The 21,968-nt window shown below is 44.9% G+C and overlaps 2 protein-coding genes across 7 annotated transcripts in view; one reads left to right on the top strand and one right to left on the bottom strand.

The window, feature by feature from the left end:
• The window catches only part of LOC309365131 (C-type lectin domain family 2 member B-like), a 123,762-nt gene that overhangs the window by 15,257 nt on the left and 86,537 nt on the right, over positions 1 to 21,968 (bottom strand). Inside the window, exon 1 of one of the 6 annotated variants that reach the window (XM_081903308.1) lies at positions 8,556 to 8,637. The exons of 1 other annotated variant lie outside the window; for it this stretch is intronic. The gene's annotated coding sequence lies outside the window, so the exon portion shown is untranslated. Of the gene's footprint in view, positions 1 to 765; positions 957 to 987; positions 2,816 to 8,140; positions 8,165 to 8,555; positions 8,638 to 21,968 lie in introns of those variants that run through there. 4 more of the 6 variants (XM_081903309.1, XM_081903306.1, XM_081903305.1 and 1 more) reach the window with 4 other exon arrangements.
• The window catches only part of LOC309363210 (C-type lectin domain family 2 member D-like), a gene marked incomplete at its 5' end in the record, with an annotated part of 71,107 nt that overhangs the window by 37,706 nt on the left and 11,433 nt on the right, over positions 1 to 21,968 (top strand). The gene's annotated exons all lie outside the window — the stretch shown is intronic.

The raw sequence follows: 21,968 nt of genomic DNA, 5'->3' as shown, positions 1-21,968 counted from the left end.
CAAGAGAGGAGAGGAAGACTGTAAGCAGCATGGTCAGGAAGAAATGAAACGCTGTGAAGCGCAAGCAGTGAGAATTACATTAACAGTGCCCATTCACACACGCAACATTATTGATAACGCAACCATCCTTGTTCAGCAGAGAACTGTAATTTAATTCAATGAACTTTTGCGAATTTGCCGAAAGACACCTAAATACTTCCACAGAATTATTCACAGACTCTTCAGTCCCTAACAGTTCTGGGTTCTCCTGAGGAGTTAACATAGCGATGCCAGTCACAGATTCTTGCCATGTGCTGGGGTGACCTCTATACACACACATGTACACGTGTTTCCCCTCCCCCCCTCCATCTGGCCCCTTAATAGAGTAAAAACAATTGTATGATAGAAGCTAGGCAAAAGCCTTCTCCCCAAGTGAGGGGAGCCCCCTGCCTAAATTCAGCACAGCATTTTCCTGCCTCCTTTGCCATTAAGCTGTGACCTCCTTCAAACCCCTGTTGTAAATCTAAGCTGTCTTCTTCTTCTCTGGAAGGGTCAGGCAAGGGAGACGGTCTCCCCCATTCCTTCTCTGCCCAGTCCCTGACAGACAGAGGCTACACAAAATCTTCCTCCCCAAGTGAGGGGAGCCCCCCTGCCTGAATTCAGAACAGCATTTTCTCGCTTTTCCAGAACTCCTTTATTCCACACCCCACGCAGACAGCCAAGATCCACGCTCCAGAAACAAGCACGTATGCGGCTTCCCAATTCCCGCCTCCTCAGTCTCCTTACCTCTTCTTCATTTAAGCAGAGGTTGGATGGCCACCTGTCCTGGATGCTTTAAATGAGATTCCTGCATTGCAGGGGGGGCTGGACTAGAGGACCCTCGGGGCCCCTTCTAACAATACAATTTTATGATTATGTCTCCCACCCATCAGACCTGCTTCCAGTCTAGAAGCTGTTCATATCGGGTTCTAAAGATTTTTTCCTCCGGGACAAGGCAGAAAACCTTACCTCTCAATAAAGAGCATGTGGCGCTCCTCCTCCTCACGTTTTCCGGGGTGGCCCACTTTCCTCTGAGTTCCTGTCACGGTGTGAAAACCTATTGGCTGAACAGCAAAGGTCCTTCAATAGTAGCTCGAGTCCATTTGCAGCTAGCAGACTGGGGCAAACCCCAGGCTTGAAAGGGGCATTGCAACAATCTGAACTTTCAATTTTGAAACACGTGGAAACTGATCTAAACGTTAGCCGCAGCTGTTGAAGCAGTTGCTCTCCGAGTAGCCAAACGAATCGGCGCAATGAGCAAAATGCCACAGAATCCATGACATTCTACCACAGCATCACTCAATCTGGGAGTCGCGAAGAGTTGGGTCTCTCCTGTCAGAAAACTCCTGTCGTAAAACTCCAGGAATGCGTCCTGGTGCCTTTGTTGTAGCTGCTGCTGCAGCCACCGGAAGGGGGGAAAAAGGGGGCCCGGGAAGCACAACGCTTGATATTACAGCGAGTGCAAGGCTTGTTTGTTTTTTAATGCAGTTATTGAAAACTCCTTGTTTGTTTCCAACATTTGTTGTTGGAAAAGCGGGGTGCAAATATCATTAAAAAAGAAAAAGCAGCTGCAATCCTAAAATAAGAAATGCGTGAAAACCATGATGAACGGTTCCTACACATTTAAAAGAAAGGTATAAAAGCAGGGGGAAAGAGCAATGTGCCTTCCTTGAGGCCCTTCAGGGTAGCCTGGGGAAAAAATGTACAGGCGCTGAGGCATAGCTGCTGCCGAAGAAAAACCGTTGCTGTTATCTTTGTAAATGCACCAACCGTCACTACCCTTACTTCCCTGGGAGTAAGAGCTGAGTAGGCGCGGCTAGAATTGCTCTGCTCATAGCTTTGTAGTGGGTGTGGGTTTTCCACACAAACATGCACACAATTAGCATTTGGAAGCGTTCCAGAATAAATAGCATCTACAGAAAGGAAGGGAAAAAACAAGATTCTGCATGTTGGTTTAGACTTACCTAAACACGAATGGTTTAGGGATTGAAAGTTTATAGCGCAAACACACTCCATGTGCCAGCTGCGCAACGGACGGAAATTCAGTCAAACCACAAGGCAAAGACAAAGAGCCTCTGCTGCGCATTACCAAATTTAGCAATTCACTGATAAATGTACCTATGTACTGGCTCAATCGGAAAATCTAACCAGAACATTTCTGGGTTCGGGTTAATTTTAGGACTGGGTTAGCGTTAGGGTAAGAATTATAATCAGGTTTGGGTTGGGGTCAGTGTTTTATGTTTTCTTGTGATTTTGATTCATTTGCAGTTGGTTTGCTTTTTTCAATTTGTTGTGTTGCTGCCTTTTCATAAGTTGCAAGTTTTCTGGTTTTCTGGAAAGTTTCTGTTTTAATTTTGAATGCTCAGCTGGGGAGCTAAGCCTCCCCTCTTCCCAGCTGAGAGATTCCTGCCCCCACTCCTGCTTGCATGCAGCCAAGGAATGCCTGGCTGCCTTCAGGTGGTGCAGCTTCCGGGCTGCCTCCACCTTCCCTAACCCCATCAACTATTCAGCCTGGCTACCTTCGGGGAAGGTGGAGGCAGCCCAGAAGCTGCATCTGAGAGCCCCTGCACCACCAGAAAGAAACAGAGTTAAATGTTAAATCGTGCATAATAGAAATACACCAGTTTTTAATTTGGTGGATCCTTGCAGCTAAGGGGAAAAGAAACAGGAATTTGGAAGCCCTGATTGAAACCGTCCCAAATGGCTCATTTCCTACCATGGCTGCTGGCTGCTTTCCCAGAACACCAGACCCCAACCATGCAGATTTTCTGGGGTAATTATCCCTGCTGCCCCCCCCCCAAGGTACGGGGGGGGACTGGCTGTCACCCCCCCCCCGTACCTTGTTCATCCGATAGCTGCCGCTCGCTACAGAAGAGATGCTGGATGAGGCTGGCAACTCTTTAGAGTCATCGCCATGAGTGGGGGAGAGCCCTGTTTCCTAAAATCATTAAAATTTGGACTAAGAAACAGGTGTGTTCTGGAAAGGAGATAAAAAAACCCTTGCTAATTAAATCAGTCACTGGATGCCAGAGCTTTGATTTGAAAAAGACTTTCATTGTGGTGCTTCATTGTGAGGTGAGCACCTATATCTTTTTCTACATTTGCTAATCATGACTTTCCGAACCTTTTATCAAAAGGAAGGTTGGCATCTGTTGAGAAAGCAGGAACAGAGCCCAGAGCATGGAAGATAAAGCGGAAAATCAAAGATGGGGTCACAGAGAGGACTATGCAAATGTGTGTGTGTGTGTGTACACACACATAAACAACAGAAGATATTGCCTCCTGCGTTAGAATAGAAATACAGATTTAATGGACACGAGTCATACACCAGGACTGCATAAAATAATGGGGTAAGACTGGGTTTATGAAGCTGGGAGAAAACCAAAGAAATGAACGCAGGAACATTGTTCCTGACATCCAGAACATGGGAAGCTCCCTTGAAATTATTTAAAGGGAAAAGGGTGGGTGGAGCCTGGGAATCCAAAGGCTATATAATTATAATTTGTTCTGTGTTTAATTGGTTCTGCTATTTGTACGGAAAATGGGAAAGTCGTGGAAGGGAAATTTTGGTCGACTTTAGGAAAAAGATTTAAGAATGAATAATGAGGTATAAGTATTGATGTTGAAGTTTGGATAAGTCAAAACTGGTTTTTAAAATGGTCTAAATTAAATGAAAATAAGGTTTGCAAAATAAATTGAGGAAATGGAAGAAAGAAGAAAAGTAAAATAACATGTTAGAATAAATTATTAAGTTAAAGTGGAGAAATAAGTTAAGAACTTGCTGAGCTGATAATTTAAATTGGAATACAAGAAGGGGAGGTGTGAAGAGGTCTGAGAAACAAGTTAAAAGAAAATAAGTAAAATAAGTAATTGAAATTTTATGTGTTTTTAATTGTTTTTAAGTTTTGGATTTTTGTATTTTTGTTATTTTTTGTCTATTTTTGTTTTTGTGTGGTTTTTGAAAATGCTAATAAATATTCATTAAAAAAGAAATTATTTAATTCAGATTGTAATATTGGTTTTATTGCTTGTGTTTTAATGTGGCAAGATTCAATTAGAATTATTAATTGGAATGCCTTTAATTGAAAATAAAAATTATTTACAAAAAAAACGTCCCAAATGTATTAAGTCGCCTCGGGATTTGAGTATTCATCAAGTAATCGTTTGAGTGAATCAAGTTTAATGTGGAGGCTTGCAAGCAAGAAGCAACTATTGTTCATGTATGCCTTGCATGCCCGATTTTGGGGCTGCGCTGGGGGCTCCCTGAGCATGAAACCCCCAGCCCCCCAAAAGTGCTGCTTAACCCCAATTACAAGAAATGCGGGGGTGAGCGCCGAGGCACCTCTCGCATTTATGGGGAAATTTGCAGTTCGCCCATTGGCAAGTCCCATCGTTGAAATCCCAGCAGACTTTGCGATGAGTATTATGCTTGGAGGCGAACTTAGGATGCCTGCTAGCCTCCTGCGGTTTGTTGTTATTTTCCGAATACACAATCTCAAACCATAATGGGTGATCCAGCTGATCCCATCTGGTGTTGGATAGGTGGGAAGCGTTCCGGCGAAATTCTGTGTCATAAGCAATTGCGGCATCTTCTCCCGCCAGTGCATACACCTCCCTTACAATTTTGAGGTAGTTGATAAGATGCCACGCCCGCTTAGGGTAGGCCACAGATACCACTCCCATAAAAACATGGAAACCCTCAAGCCAATTGGCGAAGGATCTCTCAACCCGAGGTGCCCCATTCCGGCACTTCAACTTTCCCCTATGCATCGCAATCCATGTCGGCACTAATTTGAATATGTCCACATATTCCCCGTTCAGAATTTTTGCCCGCAATTTTGTGCTCAAATGATAGCCAGGAACATTGCCTGGAACATCGTCTGTAGTGTTTACCTGTTCGACCAAAGCCCCGTCCTTCCAATCTAGAGTTCCCCCAAACCGTTTGCGGTGGGAGTTGGCTCTCCGCTCCAAGCACCAGTATGGGAGGGCCCCCAAATCCTCTCCTTCACCCCAATAACAACCAAGTGAGGCATCACTATCATCTGAACTTGATGTGCCTGACTCATCATCATCAGAGTCGTCCTTGCGCCTTTTCTTCTTTCCTTTACCACTACGCCTCCTTTTGCACTTCTTTGCTGGAGACTTAGGCCCAGCATTCTGATCCTGACCAGGCCCCCTCTTCCGCTTTTCAGCTACTGCAACCGAAACCCCTGAGCCACTCGGCCCCTGCACCGTTGCAGCAGCAGCACCTTGAGACTGTGCTATTGCAGCCACAGGATGGCTGGCCATTTGGGCACCCTGAAATACACTAGCAGATGTGGTCGAGGACTGGTTAAACAAAACGGATGACGTGCTAGGAAGCTCTGGCGTCAATTGTACTGGAGGCGGGTGAGAATAGGTATGGCATGGAGAAGTTGGCAAAAAACCCGCAGGCAATGCCTGGGTTGAAGGGGGTTGGTAAGGTGAAAAGCCAGAAAAAGCTGACGAAGATCCCACCACATGACCCTGGGTCGAGGACAAGGCGTGTGATTGGTTCAGTGCCCGAGCTTTGAAACTGTGGACCAAGCCTTCGAGCCCCTCAATGAAACGTATGAAGGCGTGATTGGGTCTTGATGCGGGCACTACGTCAGTCTGGGTAGGGGGTATGACTTCAGAAGTCGCACCAACACTATTTCCCATTGCAGTCAGAGAAACTTGGCGAGGTAACAAACCAGACCCTTGACTAGCAGGGGCTTGGGCGGGAGGAAGCCTAACAGTCCCACGCCTGGTGCGTGGAGGGGAAACGGCCACCTTCTGCTTGGAGTTTACGGGCATGGTGACAATTCAATAAGGAGCTGAAATAACTAACAGATGACAGGACACACAGGCCGGCAGCAACGCAAGCAGGGCACTAAGCAGCGTTGTAAAACAAGCTCGGCACTGTCTACACTGGCCAGCAGCAAGCACTACCCGGGCCAGAAGAAGTCAACTAAGGTCGATATTGCATAAGCAGGCCGGCAGCCAGCACCATCTGTGCACAGTGCAGTGTAATCAGCTAATCTCAATAGTGGCCACACTGGCAGGCAGCGGCACCTGTGCAGTCAAGCAAGCTCAGTATTACCTACACCAAGCTTAACAGATGGGACTTCAAAAGGAATGTCTAGTACTGCTTAGACACTGGCTGCAACACCAGGAGGCGGTCAGAGGCAGTATTGTTGACACTAAAAAGCCAGCAGCCTTGGGCTTAGCACTGACCACACTAACCAGCAACTATAAGCACAAAATGAGCAGGCAGGCGATCAGCAAGAATCACTAAACCAACTGCAGAATCCAAATAGGACAAAACGTATTCAAATGAAAGCTAGAGTTATTGTTATTACTTATTTCTTATTACTAGTTCTATTTTAACCTACTTCAATTTTGTTTATATTACTTTTATCAATTTTATTTTACAGTTGGGCAGAAAGTCAAAAGGCACATGGAGCAGGGGATATAAACCAGGACTTCCACAGCCCAGTGAGCGACAAGGGAAACTGGGCAGAAAATTAGGAGTGAAAACGCAGAATGAATCTAAACAAAAGTGTAACAAAGCAGCTCAGAATTAATAAGAGGAAGGGGGATATGCAAGCTTGCAAAAACAGAAAAAACCGCGCCTAAAAGCACAGAGGAATCCCAGCAAGCAAGTTGGGAGTTGGTGAAAGAGCTGCTTCCCGCCGTTTACTCAAAACAAGGGACAGGGCCACGTGCCTCTCCCAAAATGACCGACTGCCCCAACCACGCTGCCCTTAATCAAAATGGCGACGAAGGCGACGCCCCTTAAAGACCAGAAACCAAACTGGGCAAACAAACCCAAAACAAAATAGGGCAACAGTCAGAATGCAAACTTCCAAGCCAAAAAGGAAGGAGAGTACTGCAGATTTCCAAAGCAACCCCAAAGTAAGCAGAAAGCCCCTAGAGACAAGGGACAGAGCCCAGAGACAGAGCAATCAATCAGGCCACACACAATCGATGCCGCAGCTCAAACAACAAGCAAACGAAGCCACCCGCTCTGAAAAGCACCCACTCTGTAAATGCAAATAAACAGGAGCACAAAATCCACGGAGGAGAAGCAAAAGGTGTGTGTGCATAAGAGTCTAAACCTAACCCTACTGTTGAAATAAAACGTGCCGCTGGCAAACCGTACAAGAAGCCTGCTGAGCAAAACAAAAAAACAAAAACCCCGCTGCAGCCCAGCAGCTGAGAAGCAGGAGCGCGCAGCTAATGGAGCCTCCGAGCAGCTAGTCGTGGGAGGCTTGCTAGAGCCAAAGGCAAAAAGCCTCGTGCAGCAGCGGCAGGGAGCAAAAGCAGCAAGGATGCAACAGCAACTGCACAATCCTCTCTGGTCCTGATCCGAAGAAGAAGCAAGGAAGAAGAAGGTGCACTGAGATTAAATTGCCCGCGGCCACACCCACCCTGCCAGCAGATTGGCTGGGGCTGTCCCAGCTCGGATGACGCGACCGGCCGTGACGTAGGAGGGGAGAGGCAGCCTCCCTCCACCCCGACGCGGGAAACTGTCGAGGCGGGGCTGGCTGGTGGCTGCGACGCCGCCCCCGGGAAAAAACCATTTCTGTTGCAGATGCCTCGTCCTCATGCCCGCAAGCCAGCAGAAACTGCCCCCGCACAATGCTGCAAGGAGGATGCGCTCGCTTAGTCGACGCCTTGCAGCCCCAGAGGGAGGAAAGCAAAGCCCGACCCCGTTTGAAAATTGGGGGGTGCGCGTTGCAATCGCGCAGAGGGACCTCGGCTGCGCACAGCAAGCAAGCAAGCAAGCAAGCGCTCAGCTTTGCGCTCCAGTGCTGCTAGCAATCTTACAAATGGATAAAGGAATTTTCCAGTAGCACCTTAGAGACCAACTAAGTTTGTTCTTGGTATGAGCTCGTACCAAGAACAAATTTAGCTAAGGTGGTACTGGACCCGAGATATATATATATATATATATATATATACACACACACACACACACACACACACACACACACACATATGTAGCCGTGTTGGTCTGACACAGTAGAAATATATATATATATTATTTATATGTGTGTGTGTGTGTGTGTATATATATATATATATATCTCTACTGTGTCAGACCAACACGGCTACCTACCTGAAAATGGATAAAGGAAAACCCAGCCTGCGGTTCACAGTTATTAAGGCTTAGAGGAACTTCCGCTGAGAAGTAAGTCCCGCTGAAAGCAGATGGAATTCCCCCTGATACGTGTAAATGATCTAGGTTAGGGTTACTCAAGGGGGGTTTGGAAGGCTGTCCTGCCACTTCCACCCTTTTGAGAAAAAAAGCTTCCATAAAGCAAGTTCCCCAAAAGATAACCTCAAGCTCCTTTCATGGAACTCGCTTCAAGGTTTGTTATTCTTTTATTGTTTTTAGAGGAAGTGGTAGTAGCACATACAGTGACTGTGGGACCCACGCTTGGTCTCGTCTGCTCAATCTGCTGCAGCCTGTCTTCGCATGCACGGGAAGTCCCTAAAACACCAAGAGTTTGAGACTCATAGGTTCCCCTCACCTGGTTTAGCCGGCCAGTCAAAGCTGCGCTGACAGCTTCTCGGAACCGCAGGGGGAGAGCTGAGTGCAGGGTGGGGACCAGTGCCAGATTTACGTGTAAGCTAAACAAGCTATAGCTTAGGGCCCCTCTCGGGGCCAGCCAAAAAAAGAAAGGGGGAAACTGGATGTGCATTTCCAAAATATAAGATAAAAAACAAATAATAATAATAATAATAATAATAATAATAATAATAATAATAATAATAATTTATTATTTATACCCCGCCCATCTGGCTGGGCCTCCCCAGCCACTCTGGGCGGCTTCCATAAAAACCAAAAATACAGTAAAATATCACACGTTAAAAACTTCCCTGAACAGGGCTGCCTTAAGATGTCTTCTGAATGTCAGGTAGTTGTTTATCACTTTGACATCCGCTGGAAGGGCGTTCCACAGGGCGGGCGCCACTACCGAGAAGGCCCACTGCTTGGTTCCCTGTAGCTTTGCTTCTCGCAATGAGGGAACCGCCAGAAGGCCCTCGGCGCTGGACCTCAGCGTCCGGGCAGAATGATGGGGGTGGAGACGCTCCTTCAGGTATACTGGACCGAGGCCGTTTAGGGCTTTAAAGGTCAGCACCAACACTTTGAATTGTGCTCAGAAACATACTGGGAGCCAATGTAGGTCTTTCAGGACCAGTGTTATATGGTCTCAGCGGCCGCTCCCAGTCACCAGTCTAGCTGCCGCATTCTGGATTAGTTGTAGTTTCCGAGTCACAAATAAAATAAAACATACAGCAACAGTGTTTTGTGTTGTGTGGGGACTTATTAGGTCCATAAATTACCATATAGCAGTGAGAATTTGTTGTTGACAAAGGATAGCTGGACATATAAAGACCCCACTACTTTCAATAGCTTAGGGCCTCAGCAAACCTAAATCCGGACCAAAGGTGGACAAACCACCCCAGAAGCAGCACAATGTGTCCCCCACCAGAGCTACCACCCCTCCCCTAATGGATGCAGTTAATCACTAAAAACCGTACATTTATTACATTGACACACAAAACACATTTTAAATTCTCATTGCAAAATGTTTTGTCTTCTGCCTTCCTCAGTTGCTCTGATAAAAACGATGCTGCTTTCAAGATGGCATTTACAGACCTTTGCAGATGGAGTGCTCAGAAGACCTTTGTTCACTAAAGCTACGCAAAAGTGGAGGCTGCATAGTGTTAATGTGCTCAGCATGTTAATACCCACAAATTCCTCCCTTTTGCTAACATTGTTGGATCTATTTGCATCACCATAGCAATTATTGATAAATCCGGCAAGCTATGTTTCTCAGAATTAAAGGGTTTTCCTCCATGTTTGCAGGGTAAAAAAATGGCAGCTTCTATATTGTGTGTGTAGGTCAGTTGCAGTTTTACCCAGTGCTTTTTTCTGGGGGTACGCATACCCCTAAACATTTTGTGAATCTAAGTTTGGCTTAATTGAGGGGCAGTATTTCAGTATAAGTAGGAAAGTGAGAGTACCCCTAAGCATATTTTTTTAAGGGGAAAAAACACTGGTTTTACCTGTGTACTGCATATGAGATCCTGGGTTTTGGTTTTGTTCATTCAGTGATATAAATTATACTGCAGGATGTGCAGGTTGAGCTGTCCTGTGGCAAAACGCTAGAACAGGAGGCTTGTTGATCGCTTTAGCAAGCCTTTCAGAGTTGCTAATAACAGGTAGCTTTCTCTAAATACCAGGTTCTAGTTAGGAGGTGCTGGATGGAAACTGCAACAGGATTTTCTGCGCCTGCATCCCTGCATCTGTGGGCAAGAGCTGCTGTGCCATGTACATCCATTAGCTTAGTCTAGCCTGCCTTGCAGGCTGTTGCAATGTGCAAATATAAAAGGCAGGAGGAGAGGGGAGGAAAATAGACAACCATGAGCTCCTGGGTGGAAAAGCAAGAAACAAATATATGGCCACCAACATGAATGGCTTAAAAAGAGGACTAGATGAATTCAGGAAGGATGAGGCTCTCAGTGGCTTCTAGCATTGCTGCCAGTCGCGGCCAGTGTGCTTTTGAATACTGCTATGTTGGCAGCCTGCATATGCATTTGAGATCTGGTACCCCCAAAAAAAGTGCTAGACCTTGCCTGCTATATACTGTGTTAGATTATTATCTATTATGGTCACTTTTTAAGACCTTACCTGTGGTTTTGTAGCACCCTGCTTGTGGTTAACGCTTAGCTGGAATGAAATATTCAACGCAGCAACAGAGAAATTAAAATAATAATTTATTTGTCAGACAAATAAATGAGAGGCTCAGTGGTATATGGTTACCAAGCTCTGGCCTGCCTCCTGCCATTATGGCCAGCACTTATATTCCCTTAATCCAGCCCCCTTTGCTCCTCCTGGGGCTGCCTCTGTTCAATCAGCCTGGTTGGATTTCCTATTGGCTGATTGCTATAACTAATCACAAAAAGATACACCCATATCCTCCTATCCTTATAAGGGAGACAAAGAGCTATATATTTGACATATAAGTAATAATATATCTTACATGGAATCTTAATTACCAGCTCACCTCTTGCCCTATTGCCTTCTAAAACAAATGTTTAATCTTACATTTTTATGTTCAACAGATGTCAAGGATCTTGAGTTCACATCAACATTGAAAGATCTCCTTCATTTGAGGGTCTTTTAAACAAATGCCTGACAACTATATATCAGAAGTGTTCGATGGCGTCTCCTGTCTGGCAAGGGGGGGCTAGGCTCATTTGCCCCTCTGGTCTCCTATTGCAATATGACTCTATGAATCTAGCATTTCTTAAATCCTTTGCATAATTACATTCAAGCCAATATATTTAAGCTAATATATTTCATACATTATCATATATAGCTTTTTAGAAGGATAAATCTCCTCAAAGTAAAAGGAAGGAACAGTTTACAGCCTCAAAATAAAAAGTGAAGAAAAAGTCTCTTCCCCTGTTTACACTCCCCCCCTTCTCCAGCCAGTTGTTTTTCAAAACCATTTGCTCTTGGCCTTTCAACCTTAGGAAGAAGATATGGCTCATTTTACTGGGAGGCACATTGGTATTATTTTACTATTTACCCATTCTTAATAGTGTTTTTTCAGCCTTGGGGCAGCATATGTAATTTCCCATCAATGGGGCCCTCTTGTCTTAGGAGAAAACCTCTTGCCAAGGTTTTTTTCTGCCTGGCATGAAACCTTTGAAAATCTAAGCCCATTTAATTTAGGAACCTGATCAAGATATAAGCCAATATAAGTCTTGATTAAAAATGCAGTCTATATTCAGATGCCACATTCCCCCCTTTCAAGCTCAAGGACCTTGCTTACCAAGCGTCCTTGATAGCTTGATCTTCATCATATTCCTGAGGTAAAGCTCTGTATAGGGCCATGATATGAGGTAGAGTTTCATTCGAAATCATCTTGCTAATTGTACTTCTAAAACATGAGATGATACATGGCACCATACATAAAACCATTATTACTACCGTCAAGAAAAACAAGCAAGACAATAATATCCCTTTGAGTCCCGCAACATTAGGTAACCAATTGGTGAGCCATCCCATATCCCATCCTTCCCATGTTTATACTTGGACATGTGCTATATTCTCCATCTTTGTAGCCAACACACGGATTGCCTCACCATTATCAGAAATGTTAAAGCAACAGGCATTCCCTGTCAAGTTCAAGACTCCACATAGGCCTCCCTGCCTGGCAAGTACATAATCCATTCCCATTTTCAGCTGCATAATGGCGGCTCTACTTTCATCCAACTGTTGTGCAATAAGTCTCAAACTCTGGGCCGTTGCATTGGTTACAAGTTCCACTACTGCTTGCAATCGAATTATTCTGTTTAGTTTATAAATAGGATCCCGTGCCCCTTGTATGAGCTCACCAGGATTCCAGGAGGCAGGATCATAATAGGCTATAATGCGCTCTGGCGGCCAATCATCAGTACCGCTCCAACTTTGGGTACTTCCTCCTGCTATACGAGAAATATCAGCATTCCTTCGTGTTCGCTTAGCTGAACTAGTGGGCATAATCCACATTGGTGGTAATACCCATCCCAGGAAACAAGTCCCACTCCATTTGGAAGGGAGTTTCTTGTATGCCCATTCTCCACATATCCACCACAACCATCGGGTCTGAGGTTTTTGGTACTTGGAGTACAGAAGGCGAAAATATCAAAAGAGGTAGAGAGTTCACAGTGCAGTATGTTAGATTGCCTTTTTCTGTCACAGTTATGTTCCACACCACTTTCCATGCATAAATAAAAGGAGGTGCACAGGGCAAGGTATTCCGAGTTCGATACGTAGTACCGTTTGCCCAGGTTTGACTATTCTTAATATAATCCCAAGTATAGTGGCAATGAGAAGAGCCTATCATGGTAGGGTCAGCTGCATCTGATGATTTATGCACACAGATTTCCCCTTGCACAGGTATAACTCGTATTGGTTTAGTTGAGTTCCAACCGGGGAAATTCTGTACTTCTGTTTGGTGTGGCATTTCGCTTACCATACCAATGGCACTTAATGGTATTGGTAATAAGGGCATACCTCCCTCTGAATCATCTGGCCCAAGAGAGCAAACAAGGCAATTAGTCCTATTTGCAACATTGGCTATCATCTCAGCTAAGCCTACCCACATATTGTGGTCATGGCGGAATCCATATTTAGCAAATTTGGTCAGATTCATGGACCCTTCCCCTTCCCAAGGGATCAGGATTAATAATAAAATCATGTTGATGTCTAGCATATGCATTCCTTCCACAAAAGATTACCTTATTGTGATAGCAAATAATTATTAGTCCCAATATAATTCCCCCAGTGACAGAAATGGGGAACCACCAAGACCAAAACATATATCCCAAGGATCCCCAATGTGTAATATCACTTATAATTGTTCCACAAGGGGGCAGTCAATCAATTGTATAAGAGAATCTTCCCGTTCACAATTGCTGGTTTAGACGCTCCTCAAGCTTCAGGCGTGCGCAGGTCAGCCAGCTTCCAGGTTGTGGCTGCAGCAGGCCGGTCGTCAAATGTTGCCCGTGACCTAACCCGCTCCCGGTAGGGCTAGATACAGGGGTTTTTGGAGAGAGTCAGTTTTAAAGGATTAGAGGGGTCACCTTTGCATGTCCAACTGCCTTCAGACTTCTTTAAACGAGAGTGATGAATCCAGGGGGTCACCTCAGCTACCTTCACCGCTGTTAGAATAGAGAGCAGGACGGTGTAAGGTCCACGCCACTTAGGTGCAAGTGGATCACGTTTCCACTCTTTCACCCATATGCTATGCCAGTCTGGAGCTGATGAATCGGCTTGGCAATGCTGCACGGCGTGTGCTTGAGGGCCCACCTGTTAAGATAAAAAAACAAACAAACACGGGAGAGAGACAAAAACACGGGAGAGATTGCACTTGTCCCTGTGTCACATGGTCTCCTATTTGTTTGAGGTCAGTTGGAATATCCTGAACAAAGGAGGGCGGCCTCCCATACAGGAGCTCAAAAGGTGACAACTTAAGTCTTTTTGTGGGTGCGCACCGAACACGAAACAGTGTTATGGGTCAGCAAGCACATGGGGATATTAAAGCAGCCTGTGCTTTTCCTTTGCAGGCTTGGCACAGCCCGGCCTGGTCCCTGGGGTGCAGGGCCGTAAGAGATGGAGGCAGGCTGGGCCCTCTCCCTCCTGGGTGAAGCACCTGCCGGAAGCCTCGTGGCAATCATCCCCCCCCCCCGGGGGCACACGCAACAGACACTGGGGCCAACGGAGCGTGGTGGGTTAGGGTGGCAAATGCCTCTCTGAGCTCCGCAGAAAAGCTGAACTTGCACCAGAGCCGCCTCTGACCCACATAATGGGCTATTGCCAGCTTGTATTTTAGGGAGCTGGTTTCTTGTTTTCAGCCTTGCAGCAGCAGTACCCGACTGCACACACTTAATGTGATCTCACAACAATCCTAGGAGGTAGGCCATGGTTATTCCCATTGTAGAAGAGAGGAGAAACGGAGTGATATAATGCCAGCAGTAGTATAAATATGTCCCCATACATGCACCATACAAATAAAGAGTGGACACATAGTCCTACAGATACAACCGACCCTTTGAGGGTGACCAAACTGTTGATGCGGCCCCCCGATGAATTTGAGTTTGACACCCCTGCTTTAGACATATTAGTGGGCTTCTGGCATGCCCTGCAGATGCCTTGCACAAGTGTCTGGCGGTAGGTAGTAAGCCTGGCCAGGTGAATTGCATTGTTTGGATCCCAATTAGGATCTTCCAAGGGAAAGTTGTCCTGGAGATGATGGTCAATATTATAAATATTTCCCACTCTGGCCTGCTCACGCAAATATATCTGTGCCTTTTCAATTATGTCTCTCCTTTCCTCAGTGGTGAAAAGAGTATTTAGGAGCTGGCGACAATCTGTCCAAGTAGGGCTATGAGTATTTACTATTGAAGTCACCAAGTCCATCATAGCCTGAGGTTTTTCTGCAAAAGATGGGGTGTGTGTTTTCCAATTCATCAGATCCGTAGTTGTGAATGGAATGTACTGCAGGGTCGAAGTTCGAGGTGGCCGTGGTCCGGGTTGCCCGTTAACCAGCGCAGGCTCCTCAAGTGCATCAAATACTCTTCTAAGAGGGGCTACTACGTGACCTTTTTCTTCACTTTGCTCTAGGGGCCTCAAATCATAGGGGATGGTATTTGTCCCAAGGCGTTCTTTTAGCAGCTTTATACGCCTGGCTGTATTGCTTGCTGACCGATTAAGGTCTCCCTGTAACTTCTGTAATAATTCTCTAGGACTTGGATGTACAGGGGTTTGGGGTAGGCAATCAGTTGTTCCACTAAAAGAGACTGTAGATGGAGTTCTACTGGGACTCACAGGTGGAATAACCACTTCTGCTTGGGCTTCATTATAGGACTCCAATGCCTCCTGAAGATATTTATCATAATCTATCAAGGAATCAAGCTCTGTGACTCCACTCCCATTATTCATTCCAGTTTCTTGCCTTGGGGTTACAACTGGTGGAGTGTTTGGATTAGACTCCCTTCGTTGTGGAGCATAGGGTGGAGGTGGAAGCACCTCTTCCTCTGGTCCCTCAAAAATGGGTTTAAGTTTATTTGGCAAGATTCCTTTCCTAGCTTCGGCTTTTACAGCCAATAATTTGCATCGTTGGACTTTGCATTCCCTTATCCATGGAGGATTTTTTTTTTTTTTTTTTTAATGTGCTCAGCCAGGAATCTATATATGAAAATTGTTCTGGGCACCCTCCAGTTTCTTTGGTGATGTTAGACCAAAGTTTGCTTACTAAATTTATATCAAAGGTTCCCTGGGATGGCCATCCAGTACTTTGTTTTGGCTACCCTAATTCACATAACGTTCTCAAGCGCTCTGGCGTCATTTTGACTCCATATGCCCCTGAGAAGGCTTTCTTAAAATTATTTAACATACATTCAAGAGGTGTATTTCCCCCTTTGAACCCCCAACTCCCATTGTATGGCCCTGTGAAGTATCCACTCAGTCACTCACACACACGCCTTACTGGGAAACGAAGTAGTACTCACTCCACACTTAGGTCAGCTACACATTGTACTTTCTCACACATGCAATGCACTAGATACTTCAACCACACTCTACCTCCCAATCTTCCCTTTGCCCTACACCAGATCACCATCTGATGTACCCAGCCACCTAGCGTACTCAGTTCCCCTTTACTGAGACGCAGAAGTTTGATCAGGACTTCTCTTCCTCCCAATTAATTGGAGGGCCAAAACCCCTTAGTGCACTTACCCTTAGCTGGTTGCCTGTTTATTTCTCTGGTCCCCCCCGGTCCGTCGCCGTCAGTGGGCAGGGTATCAGACAGACGAGACTTCTGCGTTCCCCCTGGAAAAATTTACCAGTGCGCGCTGGGAAGCAGTTTAGAGATCCTCTCTCTTGTACCCTGTCCAATAGGGCGAAGGGGCTGCGTTCCAGCAGACCACTTATCCGAGTCGCAGGCACCATAAAATGTAGCACCCTGCTTGTGGTTAACGCTTAGCTGGAATGAAATATTCAACGCAGCAACAGAGAAATTAAAATAATAATTTATTTGTCAGACAAATAAATGAGAGGCTCAGTGGTATATGGTTACCAAGCTCTGGCCTGCCTCCTGCCATTATGGCCAGCACTTATATTCCCTTAATCCAGCCCCCTTTGCTCCTCCTGGGGCTGCCTCTGTTCAATCAGCCTGGTTGGATTTCCTATTGGCTGATTGCTATAACTAATCACAAAAAGATACACCCATATCCTCCTATCCTTATAAGGGAGACAAAGAGCTATATATTTGACATATAAGTAATAATATATCTTACATGGAATCTTAATTACCAGCTCACCTCTTGCCCTATTGCCTTCTAAAACAAATGTTTAATCTTACATTTTTATGTTCAACAGATGTCAAGGATCTTGAGTTCACATCAACATTGAAAGATCTCCTTCATTTGAGGGTCTTTTAAACAAATGCCTGACAACTATATATCAGAAGTGTTCGATGGCGTCTCCTGTCTGGCAAGGGGGGGCTAGGCTCATTTGCCCCTCTGGTCTCCTATTGCAATATGACTCTATGAATCTAGCATTTCTTAAATCCTTTGCATAATTACATTTAAGCCAATATATTTAAGCTAATATATTTCATACATTATCATATATAGCTTTTTAGAAGGATAAATCTCCTCAAAGTAAAAGGAAGGAACAGTTTACAGCCTCAAAATAAAAAGTGAAGAAAAAGTCTCTTCCCCTGTTTACACTCCCCCCCTTCTCCAGCCAGTTGTTTTTCAAAACCATTTGCTCTTGGCCTTTCAACCTTAGGAAGAAGATATGGCTCATTTTACTGGGAGGCACATTGGTATTATTTTACTATTTACCCATTCTTAATAGTGTTTTTTCAGCCTTGGGGCAGCATATGTAATTTCCCATCAATGGGGCCCTCTTGTCTTAGGAGAAAACCTCTTGCCAAGGTTTTTTTCTGCCTGGCATGAAACCTTTGAAAATCTAAGCCCATTTAATTTAGGAACCTGATCAAGATATAAGCCAATATAAGTCTTGATTAAAAATGCAGTCTATATTCAGATGCCACAGTTTCACAGTTGAGACGCCGGAAAGGGTGCTTGCATTTCCTTTGCAACCCTGAGCCCCACATTCAAGAGAACTAGCCAGCATCTAGTCAAGCTCATTCTTTTTCATAGGTCTCTTGAGATTTAACCATTTGGGGCCATGGAAGATGAAGACGGCTACATGGCGTTAAGTTCCCAGCCAAGTAATAAAAACTCTGCACGCTGGGCAGAAGCTAAGAGGATGCAAGGTATGGGGGTTTTATAGAAAAAAATCTTCGTTTGCACTTTTATATTATTATTAAACAGTGCCCTTCTCTGGGGCACACAACCCTCTCTGAATTAGGTTTGATCAACCTTTTGGGGTATCACTGCTAGTTCATATTTTGTTGGTTGTATTCAACTAAGTTTTTACTCAATGTAGATTCGTTGCAATTTATGCACCGCAAACCTAACCGTGTCTACTGAGGAGTAAGTTCTGCTGAATTCAATGGAGTTTACTTTCCAGGTGAAAGTGGGCTTAGGAGGATAGCCGTGGTCATGTGCATTAATTTCAGTGGGTCTACTCAGAGTAACATCTAGTTGAATACCACTCTGCGTAAGTCAGTTTGATACAGTACTTTGTAAGCTGCTTAGCAGTAAATGCAGAGAGCAGGGAGCAGTTGGGCATAAGGTTCGTTTTATTTCATACTTTGCATGACAGTGTTGTGCTAATATTTTTTATTATTTATATTTGTGTTAAAATTCACAACATCAGTGGCATCAGTGGCAGCTAGGGAGAGGCTGACATTGATTGTTATTTGATATTGGACATCTGGAAAGGGAACCCAAAGGGGGAAACAAAATGATCTGGAGGGCCGGTAGAAAAAGAAGGCAAGGTCATGAATACAGGCACATAACATAAAGAAAATTTACAAAGTACTCCTTCTCTCCTAATCTAAGAACTAGGGTTCATCCAATAAAGCTGGATGTTGGGAGATTCAGGACAGACAAAGGGACAGTGCATATTGAAATGATAGAATCCACTCCTGCAAAACTTTGAGAGGGTATTAAACAAAATCATGGAGGATAAGGCTGCCAGTGGCAACGAGCAGTAGCGTCTTTTTAATCGTGCTTTTCACTGTTTAAATCTGTATGGTTGTGTTTTTAGGTTTTCATTGGTGTTTGTAATTTATTTAAACGTGAGCCACTTTGAGGTACCTTGCAATAAGAGTACCTAAGAAATATAACAATGTTACAACAGTCGTGCGCTCTCTGCTGAGTGGTGGCAAGAGGCCATGGGGTTCCTTTGGAGAATTGAGACACGGTGGAGACCGTTGTGGCTTTAAGAAATAATAAGGTCTAGAGCTGGCCGTGTCTTTGAGGCAGGAGAATCTGGCCAAAAGCAAGGCTAGTCTAGAGCAGTTGATATACTTCTGAATATAATGCACTGTCTGCTCTGCACACTTTCAGTGCAATTTTTGACAGGGTCAAGTTGTTGTTATCATCATCATCATCATCATTTATTAATCTTGAGGCCAGAGTGCTAGATACTTGTGGTACTGTTTTGTGATAAAATACTATTTCTAAAAGTTCAGGTTGAACCGGGCCAGCAGAAATGAATGCATGCTGGCAGTGTGATTTCTTAAAACAGCCCTGGGCCCACAAAGCCGGCTGAAGCCTCTTGCATTGCACTCCAACTGCAAACTAAAATAATGTTCCTTCCAGCACTCACCAGAGGAAGTTAGATGTGACACAAATTGCAATGTCCTAGAAGGGACCAAGATATTTGAGGGAACTTCTGGCCCGTTGTATCACTTCCCTGCCCTGCCCTGCCCAGCAACTGTGCTCCTCAGATGGGGCACTGCTGAAAGTATCATGCACTCCAGAGGTGTGCTTAGCATGGACTAGAAACCTGGCCTTTAGTGCTGCAGCTCCTGCTCTCTGGAATCAGATGCCAGTCAAAATCAGATAGATATGCTATGTGTGATAATGTTCAGTCACCTACTGAATACTTTGTTTGGGAAGGTTTTAACCTAGTCCTTTATGGAAGATTCCTTTTGTATCTGATGAAATTGTGTTGCATTGCAAGTTTTATTGTTTTTAGAACCTGTGTTTTGTGTTTGGCTTTATTTTTAATCACGGGGACTGCTTTGATGACTTTATACTGTGATGCATTCTATAAATTTGTTTATTATTATTATTATTAATAATAATAATAATAATGGCTGCTATGGTCTACCTCTGGATACCAGTTACTGGAGATTACAAGTGGAGAGAGTGGTATTGTGCTCATATGCTGCTTGCAAACTGCATAACAGGGTTTTTTGGTATGTTCTGAGGTCTCCTCCGTCTGTGCCAGTCAGACATTGCAAAACCTTAGTGCGTGGGAGCCCCTGCAGAGGGCCAATAAGGCATGTTTACAACAACAACTTCTCTATCCTGAATATAATGATTTTTTCTGATTCAGGACATACGGTTGTTTCCAGGATACTCACACCAAAAATATGAGACAGGGCAATCTTAGTGCTGTGTTGAATATGTATGCTGGGGGGGGGGGGAGAGAGAATTAGCTGCTAAGGGTCAGAACTGTAGTTAAATTTCCTCATTGAATTCTTGCAGGCAATTCTAGACTAATCGCTCGGTACAAAATCTCACTGGGGATATTAGGGGCAACCTGTGTCATTCTGGGATCGGCCGTGATTGCGCTGATCGTGTTTGGTAAGTTCTTAGATGTCTGTCTTCGTTTTCCAAAAAACAAACCCCAAAACCCTTTATTTTAAAACCACATGGCATGTGTAGTGCACAGTTCCTTGATCAAAACTCTGTGGGGAAAGGGAAATAATATTCAGAGTGAGGGGAGGGGATCTGTGTGCCCCCCCCCCAGTAAATGTTCAGGAAAGGTGGATCATCTTAAACTAGATCACTTGGTATCTTCTCAGTTTAGAAAGAGGTCATCTGACTCTCAGGCCCGGCTTGCCCATGAGGTGAGGTGAGGTGAGGCATTGGCCTCAGGGTGGTAGGCCTTCAGAGAGCTGGAAGGGGTGTGTGCCCACCCAAATAATGGCTGGCTGTGCTGACCATCAGACTAGAGCATGGGTAGGCAAACTAAGGCCCAGGGGCCGGATGCGGCCCAATCACCTTCTCATTCTGGCCCGCGGACGGTCCGGGAATCAGCGTGCTTTTACATGAGTAGAATGTGTGCTTTTATTTAAAATGCATCTCTGGGTTATTTGTGGGGCATAGGAATTCGTTCACCCCCCCAACCAAAAATAGTCTGGCCCCCCCCACAAGGTCTGAGGGACAGTGGAGCAGCCCCCTGCTGAAAAAGTTTGCCGACCCCCCTGGTCTAGAGATCAGGGTGCGAGGTACCTCTGCCCAAAGCTGAAACGCAGTGCCTAGTTCTCTCCCTCTTCCTGGTGACGTCTAGTAATGCAAAATATTACGGTAGGCTTGTTGTCGCACGCAAAGTGTTTTTCAGCCCAGGCAAGGGTCAACCAAGGAAGCAGGGAGGTGGAGCACTGTAACATTAGGTGACATCGTATTACACATAGCAGAAGATGCTGAGAGAGAGAAAGAGAGGAAACTCAAGTTTGGGCAAAAGACACATGACTATCATAATGTTTCATCGCAGCCTTAAGAGTATGCATTTGCCCTGAGCAGTGGTGATTTGTGAAGTACATGCGCTGTTAATGGCAACCAACGTAGTCAAATCCCTTCTAAGACGATATAACAAAACTGCACTGTGGAGCGTTGCAGGCATTACAGCTTCCTAGTTAAGTCAGCTTTTTTCTATTTTATCCCTCCCCCCCCCCCCCAAAAAAAATAAAAAGTTGAAGATAACATAGAGTTACGACCGTGAGGGTCATCTAGTTCACCTCTGTGGGGGTTGGGGGGGTAGTTCCCTCTCTTTCAAGGGGGGAAGAAACATTTGTGAGTGTCTATTCTTTCATCCTTCAAATCATCTCTCTGGTGCTCTTTCTACACCTCACATTAGTGGTTATTGTTGGAATTGGGAGGTACGTGATTAAAAGCTAAGCTCCCCCCATAAGTGAACCAAAGGGCTGACCAAAGTTGTTGACCTTTTTTTAGGATTGAAGTTGTTGAGCTATTTTTACGATTTTACCACCGGAAAAAAATGTACATGCTTGGGCTAGAAGGACTTCCTCTTTGTTTCCCTTCCTCTGGCAGGTTAAGACCTTATTAATCAGACAGACCACTGAAAACTGAAGTGCAGATGATGTTGACCACCTAGCTGCTGCCAGAGGAAACTGCACTTTATTGCTGGTTCCTAGCGTGTCTTAATGTATTTTTAACTATTGGTTTATTACTTTGCATTTTATAATGATGTTTCTAAAGCCGCCGTGAAT

Source organism: Podarcis melisellensis (genome assembly GCF_964234715.1).
Source record: "Podarcis melisellensis genome assembly, chromosome: 2".
NCBI classification, from domain to species: domain Eukaryota; kingdom Metazoa; phylum Chordata; class Lepidosauria; order Squamata; family Lacertidae; genus Podarcis; species Podarcis melisellensis.
The sequence above is the reverse complement of the archived record's forward strand: the minus strand, read 5'-3'. Positions and strand labels throughout refer to the sequence as shown.